This window comes from Oreochromis niloticus, linkage group LG23 (assembly GCF_001858045.2).
Source record: "Oreochromis niloticus isolate F11D_XX linkage group LG23, O_niloticus_UMD_NMBU, whole genome shotgun sequence".
Classification (NCBI taxonomy): domain Eukaryota; kingdom Metazoa; phylum Chordata; class Actinopteri; order Cichliformes; family Cichlidae; genus Oreochromis; species Oreochromis niloticus.
The window spans coordinates 1,855,743-1,861,516 of NC_031986.2; positions in this window are offsets into that span (position 1 = coordinate 1,855,743).

Consider the following 5,774-nt stretch of genomic DNA (forward strand, 5'->3'; position numbering starts at 1 on the left):
AAGACAAAGACAGAGATATAAATATCACCGTTCATATTTAATATTAGTGAACACTGATGGCAAATCTACTGAATTAAAAACAGAAGAGAAATATGTTAAAGTCCAGTTCTTTAGTGTTACTGCCCCAAACAGAAGATTGGTGGCACATTTTAGCAGTTTTAGATAAGTTACATTTTGTTTCGTTTTTTTATAGCGTAATATCACAACAGTTGCCTCGATGTGCTTTATATGGTAAAGTAAATATTGACTCATCCGACTGTGAATTGAACAGAACAAAAGCAATCTGTAAATCTAACTTACCACTGCTGATGAAGATCATTAGGAGGATGACAGCAAGTCCAAAGGCTTTCATTTTCTTCTCTTGCACACGAGTTGGTCTCTGCAATTATTACTTGGATTAGAATATACTCACTCATATGATCAAATACTGCTGAGTGTGAATCACAAACAAGGCTCTAAGAAAACATTAGCTTTTTTTCCTTTCTTTAAACACAGAAATCCTTCATTTCTTATTGTGTCTTATTTTTGTTCCCATTTCTGTCCAGGCGTCTCTGTCTGTGTCGTCAATCCAGTACTTTCCCAGTCCTCCTACTGCTGATGCTGCTGATGCTGCCAAACCCTCACCACGAACAGCCCACATGTCTCAGTGATCACACATTTGCACCAAAGAACAGTTAAAAATGAAGATTTACCTGATGATGTTTCCTTTAGCAAAGGTACAGCTTCACTAGACTGAGCGCTTCACTCAGGAATTTATAGTCTGCTGAGTCAAGACGTTACACAAACACTGGATATTCCATTTTAATGAAAGCCGACTACAGAAGATTACAACATCATGTTAATGAGCTACCACTCTGCAAAGAAACAAAGCAAACACACAATTTCATTCCAAGCAAAATTTCCCAGTGCTGTCAACATATGTTCTGGAATTACTGTGTGTGAAATCCCCACATTCATACACTTTATATAATAAATATCCGTTTCCGTTAGTCATTAGCATTTTGTCTATAAAGAAATAAAGGACCAAGCCTATCAGTAAGTATCTTACCAAGAGTTTTAACATCAACATTTGTTTAAAGTGAGGCAGTCTTACAGACATTTTAATTTAAAGTGAGAGCAAATATTACTTTTAACGTGTCCCAGAGCACACATACTGTACACACAGCACCACACCACTAACATCTGATCCATGTCAGTGGGATTCAGTTCTTTACAGCTGAGTTTACAGTCAGTGTTGTCTATAACGTACCAAACAGCAAACTCTTTACTCTTTACTTCACCAGCAGTCAAATGTGGTGAACGCTGTAGTAGGACTGTCTGAATTCTTTTAAATTCTTCTTCTTCTGTTACGTATGATTTCACTGCCAACTGCCCTGGAAATAAATAATGTTCAACCTGACACTGTAATAAGCAGCACATGTTACGTCTGTGTGTTTCCTTGCTGGTACAGCAAAGCAACCCAAACAGTGGGCTTCTACATTACAGTGGTTTGTAATTTGCAACATGTTGCATTAACTCAACAACTGTGTAGTATATGTCTGTGTCTCAGCCTTCTAAACTTACATTTAATTCTCTGGTGTTTGCACCAGAGACTGTGTGAAGCTAACCTTCTAGTATCTGCATGAACAGCCACTGTTGTGTCCATTACTGAAACTGTTCACAGCTGCGTAGGACACATTGTCCTTATTTATCTAACATGCAACACAGTAAATCAGACACACTAGTCACTCTGACACCATTACTGGTTACTGGTACTCTGAGTTTTATTTGAGTATGGTTAGGAAAATACAGCTAAACAAAGATGGTTTCCACAAATGTTGTCGTTTTGTTAGGTGGGTCAGGTGAAGTATCTAATCGATCTTCACACCCTGAGTGATTCCCAGCTTCAGACGCTCCAGCATCTGGAAGCAGGACTTGCATGTGTACATCTGTATATGTATGTAATTTCTAATTTGTTAATAATTGTCCCATATTACCCAAAAGGTTGAAAAGCATGATTAATTGCATGAAATCATCTTTAAAATCTGCTATAAAAACAGAAACAGTTTGAGTGTGATGAACACAAACTTAGCCATTGAGGAAAATAATAAATGAGTCATGTTAGTGAGTAAAGCAGCTGCACTAAACCAAGCATGACTCACAGGATCACAGCAGGGAACAGCAGGTCAGGAACTCTGCTGAGGCACGTTCCAGTGTTTTAGAATTCACAGCTTCTGTGGGAGTGTCCTGTGTGTCAGTGACACATGGACTGGTTGACTTTAGTGAGTCATAAGTGTCTTTAAATTCAGTCTTCAGCAGGGAGCTCCACATCAAATCATCAGATGGTGACATTTCACACTGATTGGATTTGAAAAGCTCTTAAATCTCCAAATGACTGACATGTACCAAAATCTAAATCTGTACACTAAATGACACCTCCAAAAAACATCCAGCACCAGTGAGCACGCCTGTATTTAAGCTCTGTTGAACTGACTGTTGCAGTGATGTTAATATTAATGTTGCATGTCGTTATAATAATATTAATTGTGACTGACAGCACAGAGGCCAAGCATTTGTTTTCTTTCTTGTGTTTGTCCATGTATAAACGTCTTCTATGTTCCAAAATGGCATTTTTTTTCATTGCTCTAGCTCAGTGGATTTATTGAATTAGATTACATTTTTAATTAGGGTAAGATACAGGAACCAATGAACTAAAGCCTTTACAAATGAAGATGTGTAAATCTTACTGCATAACAAACAGTCTGGGCATTGGGCTCTCTAAATGCACATTTATAGAGACTTGATGCATGCTCAATCATCCAGGTAAGTAAATCTCCAAAAGTTGATTCTGTTCATCTGGACGTTTTTCAGTGGGAGAAACGTTTTCGCCACTCATCCAGGTGACTTCTTCAGTCTCAGCTGACTGCAGGTTTCCCCAACCTTATGCAAATGTGCTGTTTATAAGAAACCTGCTCTCTCTTTCTAGTCCCTGTCAGGACTCTTGCTGCAGCATTTTGGATTAACTGAAGGCTTTTCTGGGAGCTCTTTGAATGCTGGAATGTTTTACTTAATTCTTTCTGGATTTTAAAACAGTGTTCTTTGTCTCTCCACAGAGTAAAATCATGGATGTGACATAATATTGGATCATCAATTGAAATCTGAAGCATGTATTAGGAAAATGTTCAAAAACACTCGAACTGTTTCAGCTTATATGATCTCGTCTGCCTGTAAAAATGTCACACTTATATCTGCATGCTCTGATTTCTTGTATCATATTGTGCGGCTCTAAAAGCTGCAACATAAATATTCAAAGCAGCTTTCAAAATCTTTGCTCAGAAGTCACTACAGTGGCATTATTTATTGTAAAGTTCAGGATATGCTGAGTTTACAATCCTGCTCACAAGGTCCTGAATGACCAGGCCCCATCTTATCTTAATGCTCGTGTAGTACCATATCACCACTGAAAGTCAGCAGTAAAGGTGGAAACAGGGAGAGATGTTATTGGTGACTGTAAGTTACCAAAATATGAAGCATCTTTTGGTCGGTATAAAGCACACAGATATGGAACACTGCCTCAAACAGGCAGTCTCATTAATAATGATACATTAATATGTATAATCTGTATAAATAAATACTAATACAGACTGTAGTTCAGGTATTATACTGAGCTTTTCTAAACAGTATAGTTTGTTGGCTGAGTATGAAAATGATCAAAGAGTAGACCCCCAGCTTTCATCCATCATTTCTTTATTGTTTGCACACATTAATATTACAGTATATCACCATTTATATCATACATGTATAAGACTGAGATCCACAACATATCAAAAGAGGATGAAAAAAAGGAGTTAAGAAAATAAGGTCACTAAGTAAAAATAAATCAGCCTGGAAACCAATGAATTTCTCCCTTAGAGAAATTTTGCTCACTGTCACCATGACAACAGTTACAGTACAAAGATCCATAGATTAGAGAGGCTGTAATGGATCAGCAGAGTTGAGAAGAAACAGCGTTACGGGAATGCAACACAGGTTGACAGATTTACAGTCGGATTAGAAAATGAAGCACGGCGTTTTTATTCATCTCGCTCACCTGGTGTCTTTGAGCTACGTCATCTTAAAACCTGAAAATGAAACTAAACTGAGGAGTTTTATGAGAAGAAAATCAGACGAGTGAGTTTACACTTGAAGCTCAGATTCAAGCTCGATTTTGTTACGAAGACAAATTCTCAAGTCTGCCGTCGCCCATTACAGCTGAGCTGTTCTCAACAAATTCAGGGGTTTGGGTGGGGGCCACACTGTTTCACAGGCTGCTCTGAACACCAGCAAACACCAGAGCTTTGTTGAACGCACCCCGTCTTATTTTAATCTATGGCAGAATGATCACACTGGCACTTAGATGGCTAATCACATGACCACGTGGGGAAAACAAATAAGGCACACACACACACACATGCACGCACACACACGCACCCACACACGTGCACACACACGTGCACACACACGTGCACACACACGTGCACACACACGTTAGCTTCTGTGATTCAGATAAACTGCTTGGCTTGCTCTTTTTGTTTTTCACAGATACTTTGAACAGATTTAAGATGACAATCACAATCTAACAGGAAAGTCTGTCTCACTACGTCACACCATTAAAATAAACAGATGCTACCACCACCTGACAACATTCACACACACACACACCTCATCTGCAGTTCCAGCAGTGAAACCTATCTGCACTGGTACACACAAACACACATCCACATCACTGTGGCATTAAAACAGGTAAACACTTGGAATTTTTTGTTGTTGTTTTTGCTCTCAGCTTCAGTCAAACTGAAATTCTGAATGTTTTGGTGCTTTTCAGTCACATCATTATACGAACACCACAACACTAATATTTACCCACTGATAGTTTGTTGCAATGAACGACATCTAGTTGAACAGCATGTTTTGGCTCAGAGTCTTTAGAAACTGGCTGACTAAAGCAAAGAGACAACTCATCTGTGTCACGTGTCAAAGGCTACGTTCACACTGCAGGTCTTAATGCTCAATTCCAATTTTTTGATCAAATCCGATTTTTTTGTCTGCTTGTTCACACTACAATTAAAATGTGACAGCAAACGCGCTCTAGTGTGAACGCTCAAAGCAGCCCGCATGCGCAAAGGAAGACGTCACACACAACGCGCTCTGTTTAGACCCAGAGCAAACAGTATTGTTTGACTGATGGCCCTTAATATAAAGACTTCGGACTTTATGTTTCCCAGTTTTTGCTTTAAGTTATTTTGTTATTTACATAATAATGTAAATAACCTAATAATGATCCTTATTGCTGTTTTAGAGGAGCGGTGCTTCAAAGGATAGTTGCAGATTTCTGTCAGAATCTGCAGAAAATACAGTACAAATAAAATGTTCACGTTGTCTTCCCAACAGTTTCACTAACATCTACACTGGATGGCCAGGAAGCGTTCGCGATGTCTTCTCCGGCGCTGATAATTGGCGTCTGTCTTGTGTCAGTGACGTAAAAGACGGATTTAATGCGACATGACCGTTCACACAGCAGTCGCTTTCTAAAACATCGGATATGTATCGGATTCAGTACCACATACGAAAGTGACCCAGATCGGATTTGAAAATATCGGATTTGTGCCGTTCACACTGTCATACCATGATCGGATACGGGTCGCATAGGGTCAAAAAAGTCGGATTTGATGCGCTTTCGCCTGCAGTGTGAACGTAGCCAAAGATAACTACTGCAGGTGCTGACTGCTGTAATCATGGCATACACTGTGAGGCTG